Source organism: Manacus vitellinus, unplaced genomic scaffold, assembly GCF_001715985.3.
Source record: "Manacus vitellinus isolate BGI_N305 unplaced genomic scaffold, ASM171598v3 scaffold_8_pilon, whole genome shotgun sequence".
Lineage (NCBI taxonomy): Eukaryota > Metazoa > Chordata > Aves > Passeriformes > Pipridae > Manacus > Manacus vitellinus.
In genome coordinates, this window is record NW_021940864.1 from 15,811,578 (window position 1) to 15,822,234 (window position 10,657).

A 10,657-nucleotide genomic window follows, 5' to 3' on the forward strand; every position below is an offset into this window, starting at 1 on the left:
CTTTGAAAGGAGAGTGTGGGAACGGGGAGAAGTTTGAACGTGTTTGTGCGCTGGAGCTTTGATCAGCTGTCTGTGACTGGAGAGCGGGAGAGACTCGGGTTTGTGTTCTCAGCTGTGCCGAGTGGGTCGGCCTTGGCCTGGCCAGGAAAGCAGTGTTTTACAGTAACCTGCACGGGAAACCGTGAACTCTGAGGCTTGTTACCAGCAGAGGAGTCTGACACGATTTTGTGGAAGTAAATAAAGCTGATCAACTGTAACACATTTTCAGTTCAAAACATTTGTCACCACTGGAAAAACGAGAAAGAAACAATATGACGAAACCGAAGTTAAATCCATGAAACAGTAGATTGTAAGCTGATTACTTGCAGGCAACATTTTGTGTGACACTTTGAAATGAGATTGGAGGGGGGAAGAGGGAATGCCTCCCAAGCTGTTCCTATCCAAACAGATCAAGAAGTGGATATAGGAAGCCCTCAAAAATTTAGCACCTCTGCACCCCAAAGCTGTTTTTTAAATTATTACATCAGTTTTTTAAAGGAATGCCTTAATTTATTTTTATTCCTTTTCTGGGCATTTTGCTTTTCAAATTAAGTACTTGGGTCTAATTGTCTTTTTTTTTTTTTTTTTGTACATAGGTAAGGTCTGGAAACGTCTTCTAAAAATTAAAACACAGAAGCTCATAAAAGGTCTTGGTTCCTGTAGCCTGGGCTTTATAGTGAATACTAAATATTGGGAGAATTCAAGCAAAATTGCAAGAGTTTGCAACGATGCAAATCCTAACCTGAACCAACTGACCTTATCAGTCCCAGTAAACTTGCAAATCAGTCTTTGATTTTCACTATTTTAAACACATCTGCTTCTAAACTATATATGCAGACTTGGTTAAAATAGGCTTTAAAAGTTTATGTATCTGGACTGCATCAGCTGGTCCTGCTAGGAATTCTGCAGTAAAAAAGTATCCTCTATCCGCAGACAATTATACCAAAACCTGTAGGCCAAGAAAGTGCAGAATATGTGATTAGAAGAATATGCTGAGGAGTAAGTACCATTTAGGTATAGACTTGTGTTGCAGAAACGATTAAATCCCTTAAATAATCACAGAACCTGTGTCAGAAAGATTTAATGCTTTATGTAATCTGCAGAACACGATGGCAGCTTTCCAAGAGGAATAGTTGTCTTGTAAGTCAGAGTAAGAACTGTGGAACTGATCTTGACGTTATGTGTGAATGAGCTATCAGATGCTCGTGACGTTGCACTGAAATGTAAAATGTGGTGCTCTAACCTCAAGACGTTCCTTTTCCTGTCTGTCAAAAGTGTAGAGGAAAAAATAATCAAAAAATTCTGACAGCTGCAGCTTTGGGCTTTTTTTGACACTTAAACAAACAAACAAACAAGAAAACTCCCTTTTTAATTTTTTGGCTGCAAATTTGATATGATAGGAATGCATCATTAATTTGAAGCCATATTAGCTGGCCACACTGTAACCAGAGATTACAGCGTGGGCTGTAGCGATAGATGCTGTTACACTGAGATTAAGTGGTCAAAGAAAAGCCATTTCATTTTTCAATCAGATGAGAGGATTTCTTAAATTGTACAAATGCTATCACAAGCATGTATCTGACTCACCATTATTAGCCTCTACTTTAAGGAGCGGTGGAGAGCTTTTTATGTGTGATAAGCTAATTTGCAAGGGACAGCTTCATTCTTTCTGTTACTAGCACAGGACTACAAACACTTAACAAAATAAGAAAAAGAGTGTGTTTAAGTTTAGCTGGCAAGAGTTTAATCTGGAAAAAGTCTCCATATAGTACCATTGTAGACATAGTTTAAATGTATCCTGAGTTACAAAAATCTGTGTAAAATTACCGGAAAGGACTAAGCAGTAGGCTTGGTTGCACCTAGGTGGAACAGGAAACTATAAACAAGTTTTATTAAATGTGGTAAAAACTGTCGGGTTAGGATTAGGATTGGTGCCAGGAGCATAACTCTTGACTGTCTTTGTATCTGGGATTTAGAGGGGGCTGCATATTCTAGATTTAAAGCTAGGGTTCTTTTCAGCTGGAATGAAAGAGCATTCGGGTGGGGGTTGTGAGTTTGTTTGTCATTTATGCTGTTTCAGTTTGCAAGAGACTTGGATAGCAGTGATCATGTTAAATGCCTATCACTCATCTGGAAGAGCCCGAATGAATTTGTGAGTCAGGCAGAGGAGGTCAGACACATTTTTGGATACACTGTGTTTGATGGGCATATTCACTACTCAACACTAAAGCCTGTCTTCTTAGAAGACAATGATATTGATTGAGACTGTAAGAGCTACACAAACTCTGAGTTACTGTGTTGTAACTCAAACTGGTAAAATACCCTGTTGGCCCTTTAAAATACAACCTTGTCCTTCTGTCTGGACAGCTAGAAGCTCAGGGTGTCAGACTTTAAATAGTAGTGTCAGACTTTAAATGTTAAGCATTCCCAGGTCTGTAGAGACAAGGTAGTGAAAAGTTTCAAACTACCATTGGACATATGGTAGCCAGATTCACCACTAAAAAAATCAGTGCATAATGTTTTTACTCAGTACAGTAAACTGATGATTTAAAGAAGCGTAACCTCTGTGTGAAATGGAAACGTACAGTTTGAAATTTGCTGTATTTTATGTAACGACTGAGGCAGAAAAAGACAGAGACTTTCTGTTAAAGACAGGTATTCAGATTTGATTATTTTAAGAAATAATCAAATTCAGAAGAAAGGGTAGTGTGTCTCAAAATCCTTCTAAAGGGAAGAGGCCCAATGGTTTGCTTTTAAAACATTGTTCTCATTGGAAATTCTTTTCTCATTGTGCTGTAGCGCTGCAGTGGCAGAATGTGGGTTTTCTAAAGTGAACTTCATATGATCAAAACAGCCTCACGTACATACATGCAGTAAACCACACTCTTTTGGCTTAGTAGGACCAGGAACAAAACATATTTGTGGTCACAATCACAATCAACACTTCATTGGCAATAGCAGGCAATGGTAATAGAAAACAAAAACAGCATTATTCTATATGATCTAGATATCAAACAGACGGGTACTATCCATAGTATTATTTAAATAATTTCTCTTCTGACTCATATTTACAGACTGGTCGTGGCATTGGCATTTTAATTCATATTAAATCAGGACAAGACTAAACATATAAACCAATGAGAGCCAGACACACTAAAACAATTACAATAAACAGGAGAAACTTTGGCATGGCAATGGAAAACAGCACAAGCATAGAACAAAATGTAAGATGGAAAAACAGTCTTTGGATAGTCACCACAACAACAGCCTTTCAGTTTAACTTAAGAGAATGACACCACAGTCCAAATACTGGAAAACTATATTTGTTAGAATGTTCAGAATTTAAAGAATTTTCTATGGACCTCTTTCCTGTCATCATGTTGCTTCACTCCCTTTAGGGAGTAGAAGTAAAGGTTCTGCTTCCAGCCTACTGTTGTAACAATCAGCCTTAATAATTATCGTGAGTATTGAACTGATTGACTGAAAGTATTTGGCAGGAGAAGAAAGACAAGGCACTGAGGTACACACAGAGTACTGTGTTGCTGAACTGGGGCAGACAGCAGTGACAAAAGCACACCCAGTATAAAGATCCCAGACAGACACATCACGTCACCTTTGCTAACTGAGCACAACCTCTGCCTGGGCCAAATAGCAAAGGTATCATCTCCTCTAGTGAGATCCTAGTCTTCATCTTAAGTCTCTAGTGGTGGTTATTGTCTGCTGAAGTGCTGAAGTAAATGGCTCATTGGCACATTAGAAATGTCCATGATCCAAAGCTATGTATGTACTTTCTTTTTTAGAAATGTGTTATTTGGAACAATAATTTCAGGAGGTTTTGGTGGGAATATGAAGAGGAATTTTCTTACATTTCTTTTGAGTGATCAGAGGAAATCTCACATATGACTTCATTTTCTTCTTTACTTTGTTTCCAGATCTCACACATGTTCTCATTTCCACCATTTCTCCTGCACGCACAGTCACCAACTTTAATGGTTTTGTCTTGTTTTAATATTTTTTTCTGCTCTTCAGCTTCTCCTAGCAGCAAAGTGTTCTAGAATCCTTCAGATTCATTTCATTTGTGTTTTTGTTTTTATCTGTAATGCTTCCCCTGCAGCAACCACTCCTCGTTCTAGTCAATCTGCCATTGCCAGCAGCATGGGAAAGCACAATTGTGAAGGAATACAAGCTTAGTCCAGTTGAGGAAATTAATCTTCTGGATTCAGAGAAAGGCATCAAGGCATGAGAGAATGTGTCATCTGTGAATTGTTTCATTTATGTAAAGGTGAAAAATCTGGGCTTGATTTCAGAGCCAGTGCTGTCTGCCCCTTGTCTTCTTTTCTGACCTAGCAAAGTCTGAGTGTGTAGTAAAGGCTGGATGCACAGGCTCAGCATTTTGAAATTCTGCTCTGATTTTGGAGGACCTAAATGTGGTTTAGAGAAACTTCTCTTTGCCTTCTCTTGCATAGTAGGAAGAAAGTTGTGTCTCGGGGCCCCAAAAAGAAAAATGGGATAAGAATCAAGTTGATGAAATCTTCAGTAATGGCATTCACTAAGAAAATTGTCTTCTGTGCATATACAGCTTTTGAATATCTCTAGTGGCTGAGACACTGCTGATGTGGGGCCTGATCCAAGCTCATTCATGTCAAAGAAGCTTTTCACTGCTGTAAACTGAAATTAGATTGTTGTCCCCCAGTAAAATCTGAGTGATGGTTTATTTTAGGGTGAGACATAGTTTAATGTTTTGGCATGTTTAAAGTATTTGGTGTTATACTCCACACCTGAAAAGCTTCCAACAAAGTTCCACTAACAAAAAATGACAAAATATTGAAGAGGAAAAAGGAGGGAAAATGTCTGCTTGGGCGCTTTTTAAATTAACACAAAATAACTAGGGCAAGGCCACCAGGGTCTTTTTTTAACCCATTACAAGAGCTGGATTTGCAACTAAGGTTATGAACCCCAAGCGAGAGACAGTGCACCATTGATCCCAGCTGGCACCTTCTGAAAGAAACTGTTGTTTGTGCCACAGAGGATGCTGTGGGCCCTCTCTGAGAAGGACTGGTGGTACTAGAACACCTGCTCAGCCCTTGTCTTTGGCTCTTATCCATGAAAACTTTTTTTTTTTCCCTCCCCTTACTAAATGGAAATGGAGGAAGTTTTAAAAGTCTCGGGAAATGTGAATGTGAATCTGGTCACACAATGTCTTTCAAGTTAAGTGCAAAAAAAAAGTGTTGCTTTCTGGATTCTCTTTAATTGAAATGTCCCTGCCCTTTCATTTGGTGCCTTCATTTTGTGTCCTACTCTACTGTCTACTGTAATTAGGCACTGTCTTTTCTTCCAGAGGCAATTCCATTTCAGCAATAACTAATATGCCTCTTGTTCTTTAGACTTGTTTATCTAGTTAAGTTTTAATAGTATGTATTTAGTAGTGGTTTTGAGCTAAAGAATACCCTTTGTGGTACTACAGTCAGGCCCGTACTACATGAGTGCCATAGCTGAAGTAATTTCTATGGCTTCCCAGTCACCAGGAGTAGCACTATTTGCCTTACTGTACATTGGAAAACAATTTAGAGTTTGAGGACAGGAAGAAGGGCAGTTTGCTTTGTAAAAAGATAGGGAAAAGGTAAAGAGAATTGGAGGAAGGTGTTAAAAATGGCAAAGGTGGTAGGAAAGACCTAAGGTTTTACTGCAGAAAGTGTGAAGAGTCTGTGGAGTCAAAGTTGAGATAAAAGGCAGGAAAACTACAGTCCTAACAGTGACAGGTCCCCTGCTGTCCAGAGGCGCCTTGTTTCTGCCTTCGCTTTCTGTCAGCTCTTCCTGCCTGCTTGCTTACTGCAATTTTCTCACATGGCTGCATGGCAAGGACCAGGGAAAAACTCTGTTTTAGTCCTGCTGTCTTCTCCCAGCACCAGCATTTTGGAAGATATGGCACTGGCCTCTGTTACCTCCTCCTTCCCATGAACGAGTTCCCAGCTGTCTGCTTCTGTTCCTACCAGCTGCAGTGTCTGGTCTGTTTGAGTTTGTAAATTGCTTTGAGATCCTTCAAGATGAAAGGTTCTACTTAAGTGAGATCATTATCGCCTTCTACATTTCTCCACGCCCTGTTCTTGGTTCAAGCTTCTTGTCTCATCTCAATTTGGGGTCCAGCACAGTGCTCAACATTCCCAGCTCATGGCAACACAAAGCTTACACACAAACTTCAGCTTCCAATGCTTGAGTTGCTTGATGCCTCTCAGAATACTTCAGAGCTGAAGGTTAAATATATGTATTTTCCTGAGCCGATGCCAAAATGCTTAGCACTTGCCACACTGAGATTGTACTTCTGCATTTGTGTCTGACTTCATCTTATTTTGTGTGCTTCAAGAGACTGTGGAGTTCTCTTCCTCCCACTTCTGAAGTACTTACTCATTCTAGGAAGCATTCCAGCTACGATGTTGTTTTGAGATCCTACATTGTATTCTTATAGCCCTACTTTGTTCATGTTCTTGTGGTTAAACTGTAAGCCTGTCAGGGCAGGGATTTTTCACTCCTCTCTGGTGTAGTGAACTTACAAAGGGGAACCCTGACAGGAGTTCAGAGAGCTCTCTGTTCAAAGACTCATAAGCAGTAACACAGTGTTTGGGCAGGAGAACCCTTTTTCTGTTCAGCTGCAAGTCTTGTTGTTGTCTTCATCTTCCATATTTTAATTGGCTAGTGAGAGAGTTTTTCACTGTATAGTATCTATGTGTTTTTATTCCCTATGTCATTCACATTCCAGTGAAATTTCCCTCTTTCCTATGAAAGTGAGGTCATCTTAAACCTGTGTTTATGATACTGCAGTCATTTCCATGGCAGTAGACTATGATATCATCAGTGGAGGATTATGCCTTTCCTATGTGTGTTAGCAATTAAAAATTATGGTTTGTGAGATAAAACTAGTGTTTACCAAGCTTTTAGGTTTAGTCCATGTGAAGCTGGGAAACTATTGCTTAATTCTCTAGAGAGTTCACTTGGGTAATGGAGTAAATGAATCCAGAAACATTTTGATCCTAGCAGGTGATATGTTTTTGGGGTGTATTTTCCTAATGGGAGAAGAAAATCAACTACTCCATCTTGTGTTGTCTCGCCTGGCAAAGAACACTTGTCTGAAACCCTGTGATACTCCTTATGGTTTTGTTATTCAGGGCTACTTAAATGCTTGACTTAAAGATTCACAAAATTGCCAATTTTCTCATTAGGCTGGCATTTTTCACCTTTGGAGGTCAGTAAGCTATTAGACACTACCCACAAAAGGAAAATCACGTGATCATAAGTCTTTTCATCTTTTTAATGGGTGTCCTATTTGCCAGCTATCAGTAGCTGAATCTCTTTGTTCAACCTTCCTAAGGATGTACATGCTTTCTAATGGGTTGCTGACAGCAGAGTCCAGTTTCAACACTGTGATGGCAAAAGAAAATTCATCCATTTAAAATATAGTGTCCAGTGCTAGAACAGTTGCTAATGCTGCAAGATGAGAACGGTGGATTTACAACATAATTTACTTCATCCCTTCAAATACTTATGAATTTTTAAGCCAAGAAAGTAGACTTTCCTAAAAAAAGAGTGAAGAGAAAGGGAAAAGACATCAGATGAAAATTCATAGAGAAAGAACATTGTCAGTCAACGTATTGCCACATGAGACAAAATTTATAATACTTTTTTATTAATGTACTTTAATTTCAGAAATACACAACACCTCTGCACATTTCAACCTGTCTGTTTTCCCGCCTAACAGAACTGAACTCTCGTAAAATATCTGTTCAGTCAATCTGGGTAAGACCATTAGGAAAAAAATGTCAAAATGGTGTGCCCTAAGTGTGTATTAGGACTTGCATATGTCCAGTTTCACAGAAAGTCTAGGATGTGAAAGCGTTCTTCCCAGAATTATTACCATGTTAGTGCTTACAGTGGAAAGAAATTCCATTTCCCATAGTCATTTGTGCAAATGGAATCAGGGTGGAATAAAAAGACAGATAGACAAAATTACTATATGTAGTTTTTGGAAACTGAGATTACTAATGCTGTAACAGACCTGGCCCTTATTTCAGGTGAAGTTACAGCACCTCCTGAGTGTGCAGCTTCCCCATCATTCTGCATTCGGGCTGAGGCTTCATCTGTCCTTGGAAAACCCAGAGCGATACCTCTCTTAGAAGGAAATGAAAAGTCAGGAAACAATAACGTTATGATCAGGGAAGAGGCTGTTGGGATAAAAGTTTATTTACCAATTGCCCAATATCAACATGTGGAGTAAGGGAGTTGTGTTCATTTCCACTACAGAAGGATGACATTTTATCTCAGGAATGCACTGTAGGACACGACCACAGCTTCACATTGTAACATCCCACTTACAGATAGAACAACTGTCACCTTTTACTCTCTGTAGGGTTCTTAGGCATCTGAGCAGTTCCAAGTAAATAGCATGCAAAATGGCAATCCACGGAGCACTGGCATTGTCAGTACTCCAGGGTATTCCTTGGGCTTCTGCTGTATCCCAATGACACAGATGGAATATTATGTTATGAATATATCTGTAATTTCTACCCCCAAGGAATGCTATTACCATGTAACTCCCACAGTTTTTTTATTGATTTGGTTATTTTCCTGCTATTGCTGGAAATTCTTTTTGACTATTTAAAATAAAACATCTCTTGCCTTTTCAATCTGGAGGTGTTTGACGCACAAGAGTCTGTACAGTCAAATGGAAATTTGTCTAAAGGAACTCCTTTGAAAGTATTTGTCACAATAAGAAATTGTTAGGCACTATATTTTAACACCCAACACCGAGGATATTGTATTTTCTCCTCCTTTGTGAGCAACAGAATGGTATGATTAATAGTTCTGTCTTGTTAATGAATTACTTACTGGCTGTACTGTTAATGGAAATAGCCATTTTCCTAGATTCATTTCTAGACATAAATATCTTTGGGTGAATTTCAGTACTCTTGACAGTAAAGAGCTGCTGGCACAAATCAAAAGCTGCAATAAAAATCGTACAGAGTCAATGGTAACAAATTTGTGTAAAAACGCTCTGGGCAGGCATATATATTATGTTGCCTCTAGGAGCTGTCTGAGCTGTTCTTTCCAAAGGAGCTTACCAGTAAGGTTTTGTTTGCTTGTTTTATATGGCTCCAGTTGTTAGCTCCTATATCAAGCTGCAGTAAGTTATTTGATGCTGACATCCTGACTCCCTTAAGGATCCTTGTATCATATACTTTGAGCCTGAAGAAAATACAAAATTATTTTTCACTAGTATGCCGCCTAAGTAGGTGCAGCTTTATAGAACACGTTGATCTTTGTGACAACTAATTATAAAATAAGAAGGTGGTAATGTTCCTGAATATATCAGTGTGTTCTCTTCTGTGTTTTATTCTCCTTTCCATTTCTGAATTTAGTATATTTTTCTCCTTTTTTCCTGTACTAGATTACTAGCATGTCATCCCTGAACCATGAAATTTCCCCTTAGTTGCCTTTGCCTCTTCTTGTTGTCTTTCTACATGACATTCTTGCAGTGTACTTCTTGTCTGTATTGGTCTTTTCCTGCCTCTCATCTCTCAAAAGATAACTTCTGCTTTCAAAGAATCATAACTCTGTTTCATTAATTTATTCTATCCATCACTTGCTGTACTTGCTGTGTTCTTTCAGATCCCTGTTTGTAGAAAATGCATAAACCTTGGTAGTATAAACAGCAGAAAGAAAAAAACTTTGGTCAGAACTGAAAATAAAGGATAAGCAAGTTCAGTACTCATGTGAAAAGACAGGCATTTTCCATGTTCTTAGCTGTAATGAGAGTGAATATACCTTCCTTCTAATTGTCTGATCCTGCTAGTATTATTCATGGGGAATATCCTGTTAGTATTGTTCAATCGTTTTTAAAATACATTTTCTTTCTTTTTTTTCCCAGAAAAGGCAAAGTAAAAAATGACCTGTTGGGAAAAAGCAGCATTTTTTTCTGGAACTCATATTACTCCATATAGAGGCAGCAAAAAGAGCAGATTTTTCTTCAGTTTTTGCTCCCTGTTGCTCATTAAATTCTGTGCTTTAATGGAGACATAGGAGTTGTCCATTGGTAGGCATCAGAATCCAGGATTATACAGAATTACACCTTTCTTTCTGGTATTTCAGGATCTGCTTTTCCCAAGAGAACTTAAATCATGAAAAAGGTAAAGGTACTTACCTGGAGGAGATTCCAACCTGTCTCAGCAGACTTAACCTTGGCCAGCGAAGCCCACACCCCCCCCACACGCACCCTGCACATTCTCATCTTTGCCCTACAAGCCTTAACGTTACTGTAATCCAAGATTTTATTTGATGCCTCTATAATTAGATTGAACTTCAGAGAACAATTTTTATACCAGTGAATCGGCAGCAAGATAGTTTCAAAGTAAGAACTTGACCAAAAATTTAGCCCTGAAGTGGTCAGGCAGTTGGACTTGATAGTAGTTGTCGGTCCCTTCCAACTGAACTATTCTGTTCTATTCCCATATAATAAAAATAAATATATTTAAATATATTTATTGCATTCATTATCTATGATACACTGACTAAGTATACGTAAACAAAGTATTATTTTGATTATACTTTTAATTCATGACCCATATGGATT